The following is a 22,404-nucleotide window of genomic DNA, read 5'->3' as shown; positions in this document are numbered from 1 at the left end:
TAAATCGGGTTGAATTCTTTGTTTTCTAAGAAAGCATTTCTATTAACTAGCATCAAAATAATTAAAAAAATTCGGCTGCAATTTCAATGGTGATTTGTAGAAAGAGTGACCCATAATTGTGTAAAACTTGGAAAATCATGGCACAATTATGAGTCACTTCTATGTTCTTTCCAATTTCCATCAAACTTAAATAAAACATGTATTTTTCTCTTGAAGAATACAAATTCTACCTTTGTTTTGATACGACCATCATTTTTCAGATGTAATTCTTTTTAATTTGCATTTGCGAGGCTTACGAATTCACTAGCGGCACCTTAGTATGTTTATAATTTGAGTGATAGTTTGACAGCTGGATTATGCAGCAAAATGAAAAAATTCAAAACACATTTTATTCCCATAATTGTGGAACGTACTACAATTTTATTTACTGTTGGAGCATGTCTTAGTCGATATTCGAATATATACAAGCTTAAACAATTGTTAGACGTATGCCATACCTCGATCCAGCGATCAAAAGTAAAATGATCTTTTTCCTCCGTATACTGTTTAGCACATCATAGCATAGCATAGACAACCTTACACATCATGGTTGGCTGATATGGTGTACCCGTAAGTACCATACACCTGGCTATGTACTTACGATTGTAGAAATGGATACGTTAGTTGAACATCTACTTTACGAGGATGTGTGAAAACTCACGTAATGTTCATAGGTGTTCATGTACCCAGTAATATACGATATGAATATACAGGTATACCTCGATAGTACGTACACCCGCGCATCGTTTAGCGTACGTACTATCGAAACGTACGTAATATCGAATCACAATTTTTAATGTATAGTATTATTGTTATTATGCTAAATATTGTCTAAAATTTCCGAATTTTAATATATTATAAAATAAATAATTATTTTGGGAGCGTGTAGGGCGCTATATCTCTACATATTTGCGTTGGTAAGAGGAAATGCTTATCAACTTAGGGACCAATTGCTTCAAGAAATGGTTAATTGGTTTCACTGTTCCTGGTTTTTACTGTCAGGTATTGTGACCAGTTAGCAATGTGTGATTATCTACGTCTTCATTAAAATTGCCAAGAATTTGGAATGGTTTCGCAATGGTCAATGTTCCTAATTTAATTCTAATGATTATTGAAGCAAATTTTTATTCTCAGTTTTCGTTAATAGTGTTTGAGGTGTTCAAGTTCGGAATATTTTATTGCAAGGGATCAGCATCGCTTGCTTTCGTGTCTCGTTTGTTGCAAAACTTTGACAACAAAATTTTTTCGGAGCCGTGACAATTACCCAGTTTTAAATTCGAGCCAACTTTGGAATAGTAGTTTGCATTGTAATTTACAATAATATTTGACTCAGGTGAAGGGCCGAGGTCGCAGAGCAGCAAATTTTTATATGTAACGGTTTGTAAACGAATTAGAACGCGTGATTTCGATGACCACCTCGATGTCGCTATCTTAATTTTGCGAGAAACCTCATCCTCATCTAACAAGACGGATGCAATATTATTCGCCCACACAGTGGATTCGCGCGGGACTAGTTTATGTTTTGTTTACGGAAATAAATGTCCAAGGCATAATATTCATATCATCGATACGAATTCAGGCCCGAATACGTCGCAAACGCTTTCTAAACGACTAGTTATTTGCAATGGTGATCGCGAAAAGTTGAGATGAAATGTAAATGTAAATGTTCGTTGGACATATCATCTACCAAGATGAACCCTGATCTGTACCTTCCCATACTAACATAAATCCTCTCCCGTGATACTTGTGGAGATGCAGTGGTACCCGCGGTCTCTGGCAACAACAAGTATCGGACTAATATTCCTTCCTTTTCCCATATAGTACAGCCTTTTGGTCGTGGCCGGCGGCATTATAGGTCAATTTTCAAAGTATTGAATCAGTAGAAGTTGCACAACGAGTATGTCATGCTACTCCCAAGCACCATTCAATTGGTTCTTTGTGCAATCTTACTGGTTCGGCCAATCACGGAGTGCAACTACGGGTAGTCTACCTAAGCTAAGCTAATTATAAAATAAATAATTATCTTGGTAAAATTATTTTAGAAAAAACACTACAAATGTCAAAAAATATTTGAAAAGTAAAGCAAAAGGAATCCAAAAAACATTTAGTTTTTTGCAAAATTCTCTCTCAAATTGAAAATTTACATATTTTAATCGAATAAATCTAGGTAAAGGTTTGGTACATAGTTGTCAATATAAGCTGAAATGCTCGAATCTCGGCTAGGCGGTGCTGCTAAATAGAGTCAGTAGGATTGGTGCACTAACCCCGTAACTGTCCTGTACTTTAACAGCCGGCTGCGAAGTCTGTCGATAAAGAAGGGTCAAATCTTAGAAAGATGTTTAAGCCCAAGGCTATGCTTTATGGGACAGACGTGCTTTTATTTAGCAACTTGCGCTTGTAAATAAAAGCTTAACTAACCAATCTTCGAAATTTAAAAAAAAATATGCATTTGAGTTTAACTTTACAACAAAGTTAATATGGATAGTTTAATTACTAGCGCAACGTGATTTTTCCTCCAAAGAAAGTAAAATAATTCTCGTATAATGACGCACAACATATATTTATAAATTAGTTAGTTGCTTACAGTCTCATTTTTCCACACTTCACTTTTGTCCACATGGGACAGTTACGCTTTTATAAGTAGTAATCATATTACACGTATTTGACGAAAACCAGTATCTGCAAACAAACGAATATAACATTGCCTGCTGTTCCCCCCATCGCAGTTGGAAAGATTGTGAATCACAGAAAAGGTTAATTCCCTGAGCAGAAATCTGCAAAATCAGAATGCAAAAAATAACTGTTATTTAGAACGTATATTTGATTAATTTACTATTTAGGAACTGTTTTTAATTTTAAAATAATGGTTGTTACATAAAAGAAATAACTGATATTCAAATATTTAGAATTATTGAATTCGTATTTGCTTGTATTGACTCACAAATATTCATAAAAAAGATTCTGCTTTAAATAGAAAATAAAAAAAAAATCATTGCTGGAAAATGTACGTACTATCGAGGCAAAATGTACGTATTATGGAGGGTACGCATTATCGAGGGTACGTACTAACGAGGGTACGTACTATGGAGGTATACCTGTATAAGCGTAAAAATAAAATGAAATGGAACATATATTGGCAAAAATAGAACAATCTCACCAGCAATCCGTCGAATGAAATATAATTGCGTCATTTGAGTTTCCGTCAGTGCATCTAATATCCAACAATTAATTTAATAGTGCATTATTTAAACTTGTCGCGGCCACAGTTTTCCTGTACAGCAGGAGGTGCTTGACTCATTGGTATTATAAACATTTATCTATACCTATAAAAATGGATTTCTGTCTGTCTGCCCGAATGTTCCTTATAGAATCGAAAACTACTGAACCGATCGGCGTGAAAATTTGCATTTAGAGGTTTTTGGAGCCACGGAAGCTTCTTATGATAGTTAGAGACCCCTCTCCACACTAAGAGGGGGGGCTCCCATACAAATGAAACACAAATTTCTGCATAACTCGAGAACTAATCAAGCTAATGGAACAAAATTTTGCATGTGGATGTTTTTGTAAACAAGATTTTTTTCTATGGTGAATTGAGGCCCCTCCCCACTTTAGGAGGGGGGCTCCTATACAAATGAAATACAAATTTCCTAATAACTCGAGAAGTAATCAAGCAAATGGAACCAAATTTAGCACGTGGGTGTTTTTGTAGGCAATTTTTTTCTATGGTGAATTGAGACCCTCCCCTCTTTAGGAGGGACATAATGACCCCTCTCCCTTTTAAGAGGGGGGGGGGGGGGGTGCTTCCATACAAATGAAATACAAATTTCCTCATAACTCGAGAACTAATCAAGCAAATGGAACCAAATTTGACATGTGGGTGTTTTTGGAGACGAGAATGTTTTCTATGGTGAATTGAAGCCTCTTCTCGCTTTAGGAGGGGGGCTCCTATATAAATGCAATACAAATTTCCTCATAACTCGAGAAGTAATCAAGCAAATGGAACCAAATTTGACATGTGGGGGGTTTTGGTGGCAGGAATTTTTTTAATGATGGTTTGAGACCCCTCATCCCTGTGGTAGGGGGATAAGGACTCTCATACAAATTAAACAGAAATTTTTGCATAACTCAAAAACTATAAAACTATAAACTATATTCGATAAATTTTAGACTCTTTCAAATAACATTAGTCAATAACAAGATCACCAGAAACTATCAATAGTAACATTAGAAGATTCAGGGCGAGACGGACACAGGCCGCGGGTGTTGCCGGCGACCTGCCGTCGGAAGCGCCGGCCACTGCGGAGGGTAGCCCCCCGTAGAGATCACCTCTATCTAGGTTTATTTATTTTCCTAGATCTACTGACCTCTATTACTTTCCTTCCTTCAGTTGGGTCACCCCTGCGAAATGGTACTTTCTACGAAAAGCTTTTCCGCAAAATGGTACATCCCGCGTAAGATTTTTCGCGAAATTGTATTCTGCGAAACTCTATATTCCGCGTTATGGTCAACCGAGAATTGGTGTTCCGCAAAATGGTATTCGGCGAAATGATTTGTAATGATGGCAAATATTTAAATGCTATCCGCTTTATTTTATCAGTCTAAGCAATGGGGGGAGTTGTTTTCTGCTTTACTGTGAGGAAAATTTGTATATTAAAACACACATGAACTCCCCAGAAACTTGCAAAACTCGAGATTGTGACAAAGGTCATCCGAGATTCCCGATTTTTGTACAACACAGTTTAATTTGTGGCGAAGTTTGTCGGGTCAGCTAGTAAATTATATATTTATTTATTTATGTTAAAAACATTTTTTTCCTCCGTATACTGTTTGCGAATATGCTAAGACATTTAAATACGTTTTGTAACTATTTTTAGATTTTTCATCCAAGTTTTCGGTCAGGCCAGTTTGATTCTAGTCATCCGAAGAGCTCGCCATCCTATTCGTCACTTGAGCCAGTTTGAAGTTTAACTTCATTCTGTCTCAGGTCGATTGTTTCGAAGCTCTGTCGGCTTAATTTAACTTAACAGACTTGATGTTACCTATCAAATCCTGTGCAACACTTGCGTCATCTTTCTTACACCCTTTCATCCACTTTTTTTTTCAAATCCTAGTCGTTTTTGAAGGCCTTCCCTGTTTTCCGGAGCTTGCCCTTCTGATTCATAATAGCCTAGATTTTTTGCATTTTGCAAAGCTCTGGCAGGTTTGGTGGATTTGCCTCCTTCCGCAACATCGTTGGCTTTGTATCACTCCATCACCGGTTTGTGACTCAGATATTCGCTATCGAAGTCGCCAACACGTTTTAGCCTGGAGTCGGCACATTTCGGCAGCTCATTTGCGTTTCTCGTTGGATCGCTTCAAGACTGGGAGTTGGGACATCAGCATTGTATGTAGACACTCGTAGTTTGGTTACCGTTCTGGGTCATTTCATAGTCTTTGATAAGTTCCTCGAATAACAGCTTGCACCTGTCGGCTACCTACCGCTCGCTTTTGATCAGGTTTCCTTCCTCGTCTCTTTATTCGTGTCGTTGTCGTTCATGTCGGTGCGTAGTCTGTGACCAGTCTGTGTATCGCTTTCCTGCCGATTTGGACGTTCGTATTGCCGATGACGATCTTAATGTCCCGTGACGAACAACTATCGTACGTTGCCTCCAGCTGCACACTGAAGGCTTCCTTCTCGTCGTTGAGAATACCTTCGTATGGACAGTGCACGGTTATGATGGTATAGTTGAAGGATTCTTTTGTTGATCACCTTCCAGTCCATCACGCGATCCAGCATCCTGCCCATCACTACAAAACCTGTTCCCAGCTCGTTGGTCGCTCCGTTGCTTTGGTCAAATAGGGTCTTACCGCCACGGATCTTCCACATTCTAACTGACCGGGCAGTGTCCTTTTGCCACTCACGAAATTTGGCGATCTACAGTTCCTACTACACTAAGCATCCATTCGTCATCATTGTCGTCGTCAGCAGCCTAGAGCCGGAGTGGTTCATGCTATTTTAAGCAGTCTCTTTTCAACACGATCTTGAGACACTCGTTGTCCATTTCCCCGTCGTCTCAGAAATCGCGAATCACTTTCAATCTGGTCGAGGTGCCGGTGCGGTTGTTAAAGAGAACTATTTTCGTCGCACTGTTGTCCGGCATCCTTATGAAGTGTCCAACCCACCCTAGCCTACCGAATTTCGTCAGATGTACGATGGGAATCTTTCCAAGCATTGGTTGTAGCTCGGAGCTCATACACCTCCGCCAGTCTCCGCTTTCAGTTTGTCCTCCGCCAAATATTGTCCGCAGTACCTTCCACTCAAACACTCCGTGAGCAGCATCATGGCTTCAAGTCAAAAAAGAACTACTGATCTAGAAGGGGTTTGGAACATCGTTAGCTTACCATCCGTGGGAGGCACGCGATTGTTTCCTTTGGGCCTCTTGCTTTCATGTATTTCGACTTCGACGCATTCGTTTTTAGCCCAATGCTCCCAGACTTCGCTTTCAATCTGGCGTAGATTACCTCCGCCAACGCAAAGTACTTGGCTATGATACATAAGTTATCTACAAAGACTGGAAGTTGGGTACTCTTGGTGAAAATCGTGCTACTCGTTTCGACTCCCGCTCGTCGGATCATCCCCTCGAGAGCGATTACCTCGTCGCGTCACGAAGGGACTTTAGCGTGGTGTCCCCGAGTTGCGCACGAAACAGATCACTCGATGCAATGTAGCTCTGATTACTCGCGTCAGTTTATCCAGAAAACCGTGAACTGGAAAACTCCTTATTTCGTCGCATTTGACCATACCGAATATTTCGAGTCCAATTTCCTTGATTGTAGGTTTATGAGGACTAGTCTTTCCGGATCAGACGCTGTCGGGAGCGTCTCCTAACCTGGAGTACAACCACGCACTTGGTTGAGGAATCGCCAAATCATCAAGAATCGCACCTGCTTCGTTGCTTCACTCAGCGTTGGCATGGGTACTTCCTTCCTTGTCGGTATACGACCTGAGTTCCCATCGGGGTTGGTTACCCGATCTCCGCTAAGGTTGCTCGCATTCCGGCTGGTACTACGAGGTTGGATAAGAGGCTAAGGATCACTATGGGGTCTATGTTACGCAATATACAGTCTTTCACAATCCATATTGTTGTTCCGTGGCGAACAATTGACGTACAATGCCTCCAGTCAGTGTTGCGAAACCCGCGCACGTGTAGGCTAATTTTCTCTGGCTACTCGTTCTAATTATCATACTGCCATGAGCATCTCTTTTGGACTCTCTTTCTTATTTTTTCATGCCCTGTAACCAGTTTTTGCGAGTGTGTAATTAGCTATTCGCCACGGTCATCGCTCTCGCTCGTTATTGCAACCCGAACTGTTAATACCGAACGGTCACGATGGCCTGTACTCATACACGCAAATGAAGTGAGGGCGTAAGGTGAAAAAGAAAAGAAGAAGTAAGGCATAATCGGCAACCATACATCCTAGTCACGCTTGTGAGCTATTGACAGCTCACGAGTTGTTGATTTCATGAGTGCGCTGCGCAAAATGAGGCTGTGTACTCGCGAGTGTGTCGGTAGCAGATTGAATGCACACAGCAACAGAATCTGACTAAAGAAATGACACTGGAGCTCATTTTCAGTTCGTCGAAACCAAGTGCGCATGAATCTCGATGAAACCTTCTGAATCTTTGCTCGAAAACTTGTGGAGTATCAGTCGATCAACGCGGGAGAAAATATTGACTGCAATCAAACAGCAACAAATATCATCGTCTCATCACGAAATCGATCCGTGCTGCCTAACGAAAACACCAGGCAATCAAATTTGTATCGTACAGTTCATAAAATCGCCTAAATGTTGAACTCGAAAAAATATTGTTCGAACTTTTCCTAGCAACTTTGAACAGAGTCACGCACAACAATCATCGTTGAGCACATCAGGTTTAATGATGACAGGAGGCCGCGAGTGACTGAGCTCCAGTGTCTTTTCTTTAGTCAGTTTCTTTAGCAACAGTGGTTGTTTGTGTCAGTGGCGTAAGTGTTGGATGTTTTGCTTCTCACACTCGCTTGCGTACGAGTCGGCATCGTTTGATTCTCACTCGATTTGCAACATTGCCTCCAGTTGTGCATAGAAAGCTTTCCTTCTCGATGTCGGACCTGCTTTCGGGCAGGTAGCACGCATTGGTGATGTGGTAATTAAAGAAACGGCCTTTTATTGTCAACAGGCGTTTCAAGACCAACATTTGAAGAAAACTTAACTCTAAAATATAAACAAAGAATAACCCTTATTGAACCAATTTCAATTGTTGATATTGATCTTGATACAGTGGCATTGATCGCTTTACAGCCTATCACGCGATCCTGCAAACTGATCAATACAACAAAGCCATAGTTTCCAGGTCGTTGGAGATGTCTACTGCTCCGGTATTGGCATTGCCGCATTCCCTAGTCTTTGTCTTTTATTCAACTCATGTGAAACCCATTTCGCGATGTTCTAGATTTTTCCTGTGACTTTAAAACGTATGCAGATGGCTTCTTCAGTCACATTAAATTGATCCGCACATTTTTGTTTGCAAATTTTTTGTTGCAGAACAAAACTTGTTCTGTTTTGAATTGAAATTCTTTGCTAGATGTCAAAACAGGGCAATGTTGCCAATAGTGCAGTATGACGAAGATTACATTGTCAGTTAGAGTAATCTATTGGCAAAGCTATTTCAGTTTCAGTTTCAATTTCATCTTTAAAAACCTGGTACTGCCAGAATCCTTAACATAATCTCAACTTAATTGAAAGATTAAATTAGTTTTAAGTAACATCTAAATTAAGTGATAACATAAAAATAAAATTAATTTAATGACTGTAAGCCAAACAAAACTAAGTTGCTAAAATTAAAGTGAAATTGGAAAAAGGAATAATTAAAAATCTGGACAAAATTGAAACAGATTCTACAGACAAAATAATAACATTATTAGTGTAGGTAGTTGTCAGTATACGTCTAAGATTAGGTATGGCGGTCAAAATGAGATTTAAATGATATCGAAAGTTCCAAAATTGGTCCATCCATTGCAAGTAAGTTAAAAGCAGAGGTGGGCACCGCTAACCGAAATTTTAGCTTCGCTAACAGCTAGTCCACTAATTCAAAACGTTAGCTTCGATAACCGCTAACCGCTAAAGTAACCAAAAATTTAGCGGAAGCTAAAGCTAACCGCTAACCGCTAAATTGGTTAGTAGCGCAAATTTAGCAATACTTTGCTAAGCGCCAATTTTGGCAAAAATGAAAATGTTCGTTGCAAAAGTCTAAGATAAAGTATATATCTGGAAATATCATGAAAAAAATCACAGGCGTTCATAAAAAATGTTTTGATGAACATTTTCACATTGAAAATAGAAGAGATAGAAAATATTTCCAAGAGACAGCCTATGGTTTTTTCGATTATTTTTTGCAGTTTTCTATCACTGTGGAAGATTTTGTAAAAGATTTTTCCAAATAATATTTTATCCGGATTGTCACAATGATGAAATTTGCCAATGAGTCAATGGCCACATTTGTAAATGAATTACACAAGTTCCGCAGCCTTAGAAAATTTTGTGAAAAACTGTTTTCCAGGCGTACAAAACTTTACGAAGTTTTGAGATTCGACTCAAATCTGTGCGATAATATTGATAGATAATAGTTCAATAGCAGAATTAAAAGAAGATTTTCACATTTCTCAACAATTTTCCTCCCGCTAAAAAAAGTTAGCGGTTTATTTAGCGGTACATAAATTTAGCGGAAGCTAACAAAAACGCTAACGGTTTTAAAAATTAGCGAAACCGCTAACCGCTAACCAAAATGTTAGCTGAGCTAATTATCTGTTAGCGGATTAGCGGAAATGTGCCCACCTCTGGTTAAAAGCTTAGTTGCAAACAAACACGCAATTTACATGAACATTTGCTAAGTTTATAAAATTGAGTCGATTCGTTTACGCAACGTTATCGCTAATGAAAAAGTTCACTTTTCGAATAAAACTGTCGTTGTTCCTAGACTAGGAATACATAATACATATTTGTTCAATGTTTGGAAGGAAAAGTGCTTACCTTTCTCCTGCCATTCCAAGAATGGATAATAATTATTTAATTACCATGAACAGGATAAACAGCAACCGATAAAAGCCCTACAGCATTACAGCAGAAGCTTTAATCTAAAATTTGTTACAATGCATCCCTTGTGGTTGTTCGCTGAATCGTTCGGCATCATTCGTTCTGCAGTACCATCGTTCCATAAGGGTATTTTCAGCTTCCTATGCGTGTATGTGACCTTTGGTCAGCAAAACACTTGTCCACGTCGACACCCCATCGCTGTGTACTGACCCCATTTCAACAACGCAACGGTGCCGGTCGACCAACACAATTCAGAATTGTACCAACCAGCCCTGTGGGCCAACCGAAGACAGAATACGAACCAGCCGGCAGCGTTCGGGGCCATGGGTTTCGGCGTTCTAATTCAATATGTTTGTGAAATGTAAATTTTCCTGGCCCGGCTCTTTCAAAAGGCTGCGCATCGGAAACCGGGGCAGTCGGCTAGAAGGACGCTATTCGTAAACATAACATTTAATTAAAATTAAATACAAATACACTCTCTACGCTCATATCGTCGTTGGTCTGGGCCAACGGTACATCGCACTTTGATTGCAATGTATCTCGAAACTCGAGTGCGTGGGGGGCAAGCTGGGTTTTTCGTCCCCACATTAAAATTTGTATGCCAAACTGCGAACAAACAGTTAATCAAATCAATTTAAATTGAGAAACTAAAGTTTCACTTTTTTTCGATCCGATCAATATTTACTCCACTATCCTCTGTATCAAAAAGAACCCCCGCTCCGACTGCTTCTGCAGCTGCTTAAAGCAACGAAATGCTAATGGGATTCGCACGGAGCCCGACAGCAACGGAATGTGACATGTAGACAAAACATTTCATCGATGCCTGCTTATGGATCTGGCAAAAGGTTCTTTCCGTTCCCCGGTGGGCGATTCGCAGAGTATTTGATTTTCCTTCGAACCGAGTATGGCGTGCGAAGTTGCCGTTTGCCGACGATTCCGTACGGTTTGGCCACGGCCGGCATGTAGTGTAGACAATGGATGGAATCGTTTTGTTTTTCCTGTGAAACCTTTTCCGATGCTGTTCCGGCGATGCTTGGGAAGCTTTGCTGTACCTTTACAAATGAGTATTATTCCTTTCGGAGTGGGACTTTCGTGACTTGGGTTGATTGATTCGGATGAAAAGTGTTGTTTCCGGTGTCAGTCATTCCGAACCTCCGCTCACGATGAAGCTGTTGAAAGTGATGTAATATGAAGGGGAAATTTATGTTTGATGAAATTAATTCAAAATTCTACGAAACCATGCGAGCGAAAACATAATCTGCCTTGGAGGAAACTATGAAACTCGTGTATTCAGGTGAAATCTCCAAAAGCTTAACTGAAGTGATGGCTTGACGGAAGTCAAAACTGAAAAGTCGTCCGCAGGGATCAAATGATGATGGTTTACGGGTGGTTCTATGCATGAAACGTCTCGAGTGAATCGAGATACATAGCATAAATCTGCCAAGGAGTCACCGTCTCGGTCGATCTTGGAGAAAGATTATTGAAAGGCGAACACGGTGGCGAAGTGGCTCACACGGATCGACTGCGCCGTACAGGAGAAAGGCGATACGACGAGGGAGAACTTAATTAGCTTTACGTGTGCAGCTCGGCCTTTGACAAAGTGCTTATTGTTGTTATCGTCCATACTGGAAGTCTGAAGCGGCTTTGCCGCACCCATCCCATGTCATGCCATGCCAGGACGGCAGCATGTCGCGACTGTCGGGATCTATCATCATGCACCGGGGGAAGCCAGCACAGTTCGGTGCGAGGCAACAATCATGAAGCAACAAGCGGTGTAACCGTTCAGTAGCGAGCGAAACGTGATGAGGCTGATATGAAATATGTAATGGGCAAGATTATAAACTTCTCCGCGAATGCCGCCTTCGGTAAACGCGTACGGTAGCAAACATAGCGGTGATGTGGCAGGCGAAGGCCGATTTATTATGGAATCCGGTATCGGTGGAAACGCCGACGTTTAATCAGATCTATTTAGTGGGGCTGATGTCTATAATTGGTAAGAGACTACTGGGAGAACGATGCGGTGCTGAAATTATGCGCTTTACTTGCATAATAAGATACAATTAACAGAATATAATGCAGAAAACAATATGTAATTTTCTGAATATATCATGGGCATAACGAAAATTCGTTATAAATTGTGTGTTTATCACTTGTAATAAATTAACATGATTTAACGATTGTAGCTGAGAGTTTGTTATATTGGAAATATGATTCAAAAGACAAAAAATACCTTTTTGAGTATTGCTAGAGAAAAATCAGAAAAGGACGTGCACACTCAATTTGAAACTATGCGTTCGGTAACTTTTTCACAGTGACAGTACTCAATTGTTCGGAAAACTATGAGGCAACAGGTTATCCGGTAATACCGTATCATCCGTCATTAACAGAACGAGAGAACAGTTTTTGGTATCTGTTCATATTGCCAAAACAAACGTGGTTATCACATTTGTATGTTGTCGGCATGTGCGATAATCATATCCGTTTCACAAGGGTGCACTAGCATCTAGAAATGTTGAAACTTCCGAATCTTCCATTTTACAGAAAATACGAATACATCAGGCTAACGGTTAGTTAAAATCAAACGTTGTGCGATGAAAACAGTGTTGTAGTAAACCACTTGATCGGAGCGAACGCTGCGAGGCAAGGAAATTTAACTGTGATAATATATTCCGACAATCTATTTCACCAAACAGTACTTTAACAATAAGCATTGCTCGTTCGAGCAAAGACCCTATATCACAGAGAGAGTTGTCTGTTGCACATCAGAGTAGTGAGTATGAAGAAATGGCAGGAATTGAGTGTAAAGTGAGAATAATGGTAGGAATTGAAATTCATAAGTAAACTTCTACCACGCTGGTATCAACTCAGCCATAGAGTAAACTTCTATGAAGCTCCTAGCCGTGCAATTTTTCCTTAATAGTATGCCATGTTGGGTAATGTTTAGTATCACCGAAATATTTAACCTAACGTTCAGCTGTTAAAATTTCGTTAAAATTTTACTGGACTCGGTACTATTTTTGAAGTGTGTAGATCTACCAAAACCAAATGCACCCAACTATACCATTTGTTTCGTTAGATCTACGTCACGCTTGATTGAAGGGTTTGCGGATTTTATCTCATTGCGACACTACGTCTTTGGCCGTTGTTGAATACAATCACAACATTTAAAGTAACTTAAGTTTAGGTAATTTATTGCAGCAAATGGTAGCTTACTATGCAGAGTGCCTATGATTATTGCGCTAATCCGGATGAAAGCACCACTTACGCGGAGTGATGGTCTATGCACACGATTGAACTTACCCACCGAGAATCAGAAGGATCTCTTGTGAAGGTGTGGCCATTGCACCGAATTGATGAAAATGACGAGCTATGAAAAACGCTTTTTCGCTCATTGGCCTTAATTAGTTACTACATGATTATTAAGCCCAATGGCCTTCTTGGAATTAAGCTTCCATTCTGAGTATGGCGTTAATAGGTAGCTTTCGAAGAAGCTGTTCCTGGAAGACGCAAAAACTGAAGTGGTACAGTCAGTAGAGCAGAATCGAATCAAACTGTGCGTGCCAAGCCTGTTTGCTGCTGTCAATATACATCGTAGTCGGCGTCGCAAGTCAACTCACAGTCACAGTATAGTCACAGACTAATAGACGTAACACTTCGAACAAATTTTCTAACAAAACATCGTATCAATGACACCCCTAAAACTTGGAAAAAACACTAGCATCACCTGGTGTAATCTTCGTGCTACGCCAGAGTAGGTTGCTATAAATTTAGCAATGCTATAAATATACTTGTATATTATCTGACAACAGCGCCAGCGCATACGAGCGGCGTTCTCGCGCAGCGACTGTTGTTTGAGTCTTGGCTTGAAAATTTGAAATGATCGTTTTTATTGGCGATGGAATGAGGCTTCAGTGTATCGTCTGTGAGTCTGTGGTATAGTTGTCAGATTCCGGCGTCAGTGAGTCAGTCGTGTGATGGTGAACAGGCGGGATATTACATTGGCATTGCCAAATCGAACTTTAGGGATGAATTTCGTGGTCAAATATGAGGTAAGAAAAATGGAATTTATTTTACGGTGGAATGGAAATAGCACACTATTCCGCATATTAATGGAGCCGGAAAGGTAAAACTGCACACCAGAAAATCAATAGATCACGCCAGATTTTATCGGGATTGATCCGAAATAAAGCGACATGCAAGGTAAAATACTCCAGGGCTAGCACAAAAGATGCCAACGAATTTCACTTCCAAGTACAATTTAAGAGGAAATTCGGATACAGATTGATTTAATTAGCCGAAAACTCAACTGGAGTAGTAATATAATTCATCTTCTAAACATTGGTTTTTCTATTACAAGTGAAAGAACTTTTAAATTTCACTAGCTGACCCGACAGACCTCGTTTTGCCACAAATTAAACTGTGTTGTACATAAATCGTGAATCTCGGATGACCTTTGTCACAATCTTGAGTTTTGCAAGTTTCTGAGGAGTTCATGGGAGGTTTAATATACAAATTTTCTTCACAGTAAAGTAGAAAACAACTCCCCCCATTGCTTAGCCAGATAAAATAAAGCGGATAGCATTAAAATATTCGCATTGATTATATAACATTTCGCCGAATACAATTTTGCGGAACACAAATTCTCGGTTGACCATAACGCGGAATACCATTTTGCGAAAAATCTTACGGGGGATGTACCATTTCACGGGAAATGGAACTTCCGCGGAAATTATCATTTCGCAAGGGTGATCCTCTCCTTACTCGCTGTCGCTCGTTCGGACCCAATTAAAAGAAAGTAATAGAGGTCAGTAGACCTAGGAAAATAAATAAACCCTAGATAGGGCAAAAAGCAACAATTTCTGTTTTATTTGTATGAAAGTCTTTATCCCCCTACCACCTGGGGGAGGGATCTCTAACCATCATAAAAAAAATTCCTGCCGCCAAAACCCCCCACATGCCAAATTTGGTTCCATTTGCTTGATTAGTTCTAGACTCTAGAGTTATGAGGAAATTTGTATTTCATTTGTATGGGAGCCCCCCTTCCTAAAAATGAGAGGTGTTCTAATTCATCGTAGAAAAAATTGTTGCCTCCAATAACACCCACATGCCAAATTTGGTTCCATTTTATTGATTAGTTCTCGAGTTATGAGGAAATTTGTATTTCATTTGCATAGGAGCCCCCCCCCCCTCCTAAAGTGGGGAGGGGTCCGACTTCACCATAAAAAGAATCTTGCCTCCAAAAACCTTCACATGCCAAATTTGGTTCCATTTGCTTGATTAGTTCGCTAGTTATGAGGAAATTTGTATTTCATTTGAATGGGAGCCCCCCCCCCCCCTTTTAACGGGAAGAGAGGTCATAATTTCCCTCGTAAAGAGAGGACAGGTTTCCATTCACCATAGAAAAAGTGCTTGTCTCCAAAAACACCCACATGCTTAATTTTGTTCCATTTGCTTGATTAGTTCTCGAGTTATGCAGAAATTTGTATTTCATTTGTATAGGAGCCCCTCTTCCTAGTAAGGGGAGGGGTCTCTAACCATCATACGAACCTTCCCTGGCCCCAAAACCCCCTACATGCAAATTTTCACGCCGATCGGTTCAGTAGTTTTCGATTCTATAAAGAATATGCCGACAGACAGACAGAAATCCATTTTTATAGGTATAAATTATTGACAGATAGTATCTAGGTTTGCGAGCATTTGAGTAATATTATTGAATGCTGGGTAGTGGATTTTTGGTCGCATTTGTAATATTTTGTTTTATAATATTTATCATTGAACAAATCGCACATTGAACAAAAATAGATGTGAAACAGTTTGGCCAATTCCTTATCAAATTCAACCAGCGGAAAGGCCATGGCTAACCCAAAGAAAATTTACATTAAATTTTGTAACAGAAGCAATGCCTCTTCAATAGTATCTGTAACTAATCTGAAATAATATGATAAAATAACGACTCTGTGATCAGTTTGACATCGGTTCTCGCCCTGAAGATAGGCATATGATGCCTGAAACCGGTCGACGTGTAAGTTGAAAATAATTTGTTTTATTTTTGACATTTTGTAGAAGTTATAAGTGTTGCATCTTGTCTGCGATTGTGTCTAGTGATTGTGATGCTCTTAAATTGGCACAAAAAAATTATTTGTTATAATATGTATTGAATTGTTCATTTGACGCAAGGGGAGGATGTGGCATTCTGGTATTTATACCATATTAGAGGATTTGCCTGTAGTGTGTAATGTGTGTTGTTTACACATTACTTAGGTAATTGCCGGTAGCGTGTAACGTGATAACGTGGGGGCGTCAGTGTGTCAGTCGTGAGCTGGTGAACAAGTAGGATATCACGTTACCGACTTTCACCAGATGTACCTTGGGAATCCCTCCGAGCAGTGCCTGTAGCTCGTGATTCATACGCCTCCGCCACACTCCACTTTAAGTTTGTAATCCGCCAAATATCGCCCGTAGCATCTTCTGCTCGAACACGACAAGAGCGTGTATTGTCCTCCGCGAAAACGTCACGGTTGCAAGTCCTCAAAGAACTGCTGGTCTAATATGGGTTGCATAGTGCAGTGTCAGCTGCGTACGCTGACGCATGCTTCTTGATTATAGCGTTTTACGAAAGGCAAAGTAGGTCCGATTGCCCACTTGTATGCGCCGCTGGACTCTTACTAGTGTTGTTGTCCGCGGTCACCAGCCATTCCAAATACACGAACTCATCTACCACTTCTAGTTTGTCGCCGTCAACGGTTACTGTCCGTGCGAGGCGCGCATTTGTTTCCCTTGAGCCTCTTTCTTGTATTTATATTTGGTTTCCGCTTTTAGTCTGGCGTAGTTCACCACTGCCGTCGCATAGTTCCTAGCTATGATATCAAAGTCATCTGCAAAGCATTTGGGTACCGTTGGTGAAAATCGTGCCTCTCATTTCGACGCCCGCTCGTCGGATCACCTCCGACAGCTTGCAGGATAAGTTGTTACCTTGTCTCAACCTTTACTATGTCTTGAAGGAACTCGAGAGTATGCCCGAGATGTACACGAAACACATCACGCCTCGGTTTATCCGGAAAACCGCGTTCCTGCATTATATGTCATAGTCTCGATCGACTGTATCATATGTTGCTTTGGAATCAATAAAGATGTGACGTGTGGTATGTTGAACTCCTGACATTTCTGGCATTAGTTTTCAAAAGGTCGCATAATGCATGCAAAATGGTTGATTATGCGACCTTCTGAAAACTAAAGCCAGATTTATGCAAGATCTGTCGGATGGTAAAAATTTGGTCCGTAGTTGCGCGAGTCCCCATGAAACCCGCCTGTTAATTCACTACAAAACGCTGTGCTATAAGTATCAACTGGCGGAACAGGATCTGGGAGTGCACCTTGTCTTGTAGCTATTTACTACGTAAATTTACTACGTAAAAATAGATCCGCCAACTTATGACTACTTTATTTTTTTCAGGTCAAAATATGCTTCTGAAAGAGTGATGCTATATCTTCGGTTTGGATCTGGGCGCACCGGTTCTATCTCCCGTCGTAGTAAGTAAAGCCCTTCTAATTTTCATCATTTGTTGGATGGATTTAATGAATACTCCAAAAGTTCTTGTGCTGATTTGACTAAAACACACTTACCTTCCGATTCGTGAACTTTGAAATCACTGAAAAGCGATTATTAAAGCATATTATTGAAATTACGCTACTGACTTCATTTGTTTTTCAATTCGTTTTTCCGTTTTAAACTCCGTCCATCAAAATTTTTTATCGTTCGAACTAAAAATCACAACAATGTGTATGAAGCTAACGCGCATGTATTTGTGTAGGACGGCATGACAAATGTTATTCTGCAGGTCAGGCAAGTTTTCCTGGCTGTAGAATAACGACAATGCCTTACGTGAGTTATTTTCATTTATGAATGACGGAAATTAAAACGATTAGTCGACATTTTCTTCTTCGTCGCACGAAAAAACGTAGGAAACTTGGCTGGTAGGACTTCTTTAATGATAAAAAGCATTTAAATAGATCTCAGCTCACTTTGATTGATCACGTATGATAGACAACAAACTAAAATATTAGGGAATAGGGGAACTGGGGGGAAAATGAACACCCTTAGCAATTTCGCCATTTGCTACCCCAGGAACCAACCAAATGCCGAACGCACTACATGAATTGAAAGCTGGATCCATATTCCACGTAGCAAAATATAAAGATGTTTGAAAAAGGACGATTTGTCATGAAAAATTCCTTATTTTCGAAAGTGTCATATTCGAGCCAGATTTTTTTCGTGTGGGTAAAATGAACATGCAGTGAGGGCAAAATGAACAGGTCATAGAAAACTAAAATTAACAAGTTTGGATAAATTAAACATTATTTTACCTTATCATTGTTCTACATAAGCTGTAAATATCCAACAAGGCTGCTGAAATTAAAATAGGACTCCACAAAGTTAACATAATGTATCTTCGCCACGTTCATACAATGCTTGATTTTAAACTCGCTTCATCGGTCATTTTCCGTCATTTTTCGAGAGACTCGATCATTTTTATTGATTGAATTGTAATTAGGTCCTGGCTGCTGATAAATGGAAATTAAAACATCATTATACACGTTGTTCATTTTGCCCCCATAGTGAAGTGTTCATTTTGCCCCCAAAACACCAATTGTTTTCTAGTGTTTATTATAAACAAAGAGTTGATAAAAATATTTGGAATTTTCGACAGATCCGCAGGACAGTGATAAGCAAACTACACTAAATGATACCAATAGTCGAAATTTAATTTGTTTTGCCAAAAAAGCTTATATACTATTAGTGGAAATTACCATCGGCGTCGGTTTTCAACAAATATTTTTTACTTTTTCAATTTGTTTCACATTAGAAAGCTTATGATCACCACATATTGTCTCAAACAGCTTGAAATACTTCTAGAAGAAGATACCTATTGATCTGGAACAGATTTTAATCGGTTTACTGGGAATTTGGCTACCTGTTCATTTTACCCACAGTTTCCCTAACTAGTTTTGCATTGTGTGTCATAAAAATGCTGATATTTTTAATAATTTGTGTTGGATAGGACGGGAAGAGCCAATTACGACAAAGCAGCAACATATCGTACCTAAACCCAATAAATAAACAGAACTAGTAACCAGAATCAACAAGTGAGATTTAAACGTTGATTTAGTTATTTTCTTTCGAGGTAAAAATGGAGCACACATCTATTTATAAACACACGCTGATTACTCCACCGTACGTGAAAAATTCACTGCTTATGGCACATTTCCGACCAGACCAGTCAATTGTTTCGCAATAAATCGAACACCAACGCCGTTTCAAAGTTTCAACTGTTTAGTAAAGTAAAACTCCCAGACCATATGGCACCACAGCACAGGCAACTGAGCGGTAGTTAGGCACAACTTTGTACATACTTTCAACGAGTAGGTAAACGAAGAATGGAGACAATTAAATTCTACTCCATGCGAGAAAAACTCTCGTTCCCGTAAGATTTAGACGCTAAACTTGTGAACATTTTAGGCAACCTAGTCTAGCAGTGAATGGCAGGAAACGGACAAATCAGCTCGCACTGTCTGCCTCGTCTGCAGGGTGTTCCACGCGGAAACTTCCCGACTGCAGCAGCTGGCCGCCGATTGCATCGGTGGGAATCAGCAGGGACACCCTGGCCCGCATTGAAATCAGCAAAGAACAAGTTAGTATTCGAATGCGGCATAACTTTGCTGCGCTGCGCTGCTGGCTGCTCGGCAGATATGTATGTTTGCCTAGCTGATGGTTGCGAAGTGAATGCCGCGGGGCACGTGCACGGTTTCAACGGGTGTAGATTTTACAGCCTGCACATATCATGCCGTATCGTGGTCGGGCGATATCCATCCGGCACATCTACGGCGGCGTGCACAACATATCGCGACCATGGGACCATGTGATGCGGGGGCGTATTTCACACTTCACTTTTGCCGATGATGAATGAGTCAATAAAAGCGGTTGGCGGGGCCAAACTGCACCGGTCGGTAGAGATAGAGAGACGGGCGAGCGAGTGAGACAGAGAGATAGACCGGAAAATGTTTATGATTTTATAGAAATATGAAATCGGTGGTTACGACATTTCGAACGTCAATTTTAGACGGTTCTTTCCTGTGTGCCGAATGGAGCAGCAAATCACTCGCAACTGTAATACATATATGATTTAGTTGCAGGATGAATGTTTCTGTTTTTTTGCACAGGTTTATCTAAAGTGGTGCTTGCGCGAATTGTAACGGACGACCGCACGACAGCGGAGCAACGCAGCAGCGGTTCGAAAATCAGTTCCGCAGTCTCGACTACTCATTGGCGGCATTTTCCTTGAAGCACGTACCTCTGACGCATTGTTGGCACCGAACTAATACTGAATTTCAATTTCGCCTCAAAGGGTACTGGAAACAGGTTATTGCTTTCGACTAAGAAAATTGCAATGAATATTGAATTTGTGTTTAGTGTATATCGTTTAGTAAAGATTTAATCGATTTCACCACAAAATTTAACATCAGTGCGATGCACAGCACTTAACGCTACGTAGATCTTCCGATAAATGTAGCCATCGACTAGCATACATAATGCATGCTGGTACAGAAAATTTTATCCTTTCGCACGTTCCGTACTGGTTCCGCGAGGTGCGGCTCTCGGTGTGGGTGGATGTGAGAGGTTTTCGCCGACGGTCTCGTTTCACATTCAGTTTTTTTTAGTTCACTCCAGCCAGCCGGTGACTTAGGGGAAAGATAAACCTCCTTTACTGAATAATGGCTTTTACAAATATATAATAAAACGTTTACAGCGGGTTGAGCTTAAAACCCGACAGCACTTAGTCTCTATTGACTCTATTGACGGTATTATTGTGGTGTCATATATCATTAACGTAAAATACTGTGGGATATCTGAATTACTTGTGTCTGTTCCGTTTTTGAGACCAATTCAAATTACTGCGAGTAATGGATTGCCAACTAAAACTCGATACATTTATAAGTTGGCTGAAACTGGCGAAACTTGACCTTCTGTTCTTGTTCGACATAGTTTGCAGCTAGCTATTACGAACATATTGACTCTGATAACCTCTCCCAGCTGAGTTTTGAACATACAACGACTGGCTTGTTAAGCGTCGCACCTAGAGGCCAACTGTCAAGCGCATGTTATTACGCAGCGGAGATTTTTTTTTCGAAAAGCGGTTGTCTATTTCAATATCTCCAAATGTCGTTGAGCTAGATTTCATCTTTTGGTGTCAAAGAAAAAAAACATTATTGGAAGGATTCAAAGATTCAAATGCTAGAGAGAGCATCGAATTCTACATGAAAATATCCATTCTTATGGTAGAAAAAATCGATTCTATCCCGGCAAATTCTAGACATATTGATCTCTAAGGGGAAAGCAAGTCTTCCAGTTTTCCTCGAGGTACGACACTGGTCTAGCAAACCAGTCGTCGCATGTCCGAATCGCGACTGGGAGAGGCTGTAAGAGTCAATAGCACTGGTCAAACCGCAGCACTAGTCCCGCAATTGCCCTGAACGGAAAGTCCACTTTCAAGAAGGAATGCTGCACTTAGACTTTGTTTTGCTTTGCTTTATACAAAATATCTTTTTTTTTGACAACAATTGGGAGAAAGATAGGGTTGATCGCTCACTTTTTTATAAATGTTCACATTCAGGACATCAAATTGGACTAGGTTTATCGCGGTCCTAGCGTACTTCCCAAGCACAGATATCAAATTAGTATTAGTCTGAATGTCGTAAAGAAACTTTGATCTGTTGGGACGAAAGGGGTTTGTCACTTTTTTTTTCTTCTAAAAGTAAAGTACACTGAAGCAGCTTTTTACGCGGTTGTTTTTTACGCGACTATTTTTACGCGTAAATGTAAATGGACAGATATATCTCAAGTGGTGCCTACAGAAGCTTCTACTTCCTCTGTTGAAGCCATACGTGGGCCCTACGATCTTCTGGCCGGATCTAGCTTCGTGCCACTATTCAAAGAATATCCTGGAGTGGTACGAAGCCAACAGGGTCACTGTCGTACCCAAGGACATGAACTCAACCCGACGCACCGGAACTAAGGCCTAAACGAGCACTAAGAATGCATCCCAATGAGGTCAAATCTGAGGAAGATATGAAGAAAAAGTGGGTTTCCGTACAAAAGAAGCTGCAGCCAGATGTTGTACATTAAATCTTATGAGTGGAGTTAAGCGTAAGGTGCGAGCATACGGCTATTGAAGTTGAATGAAATAAATATGCCTAAAG

The 22,404-nt window shown here is 40.3% G+C and overlaps 1 protein-coding gene across 1 annotated transcript in view; it reads right to left on the bottom strand.

Annotated features, from left to right (window-relative positions):
• The window catches only part of LOC128737691 (CD151 antigen-like), a 128,786-nt gene that overhangs the window by 63,832 nt on the left and 42,550 nt on the right, over positions 1-22,404 (bottom strand). The gene's annotated exons all lie outside the window — the stretch shown is intronic.

This window comes from Sabethes cyaneus, chromosome 2, assembly GCF_943734655.1.
Source record: "Sabethes cyaneus chromosome 2, idSabCyanKW18_F2, whole genome shotgun sequence".
Taxonomy (NCBI): Eukaryota; Metazoa; Arthropoda; class Insecta; order Diptera; family Culicidae; genus Sabethes; species Sabethes cyaneus.
Note: the sequence above shows the minus strand (reverse complement) of the source record. Positions and strands in the feature narration are given on the sequence as shown.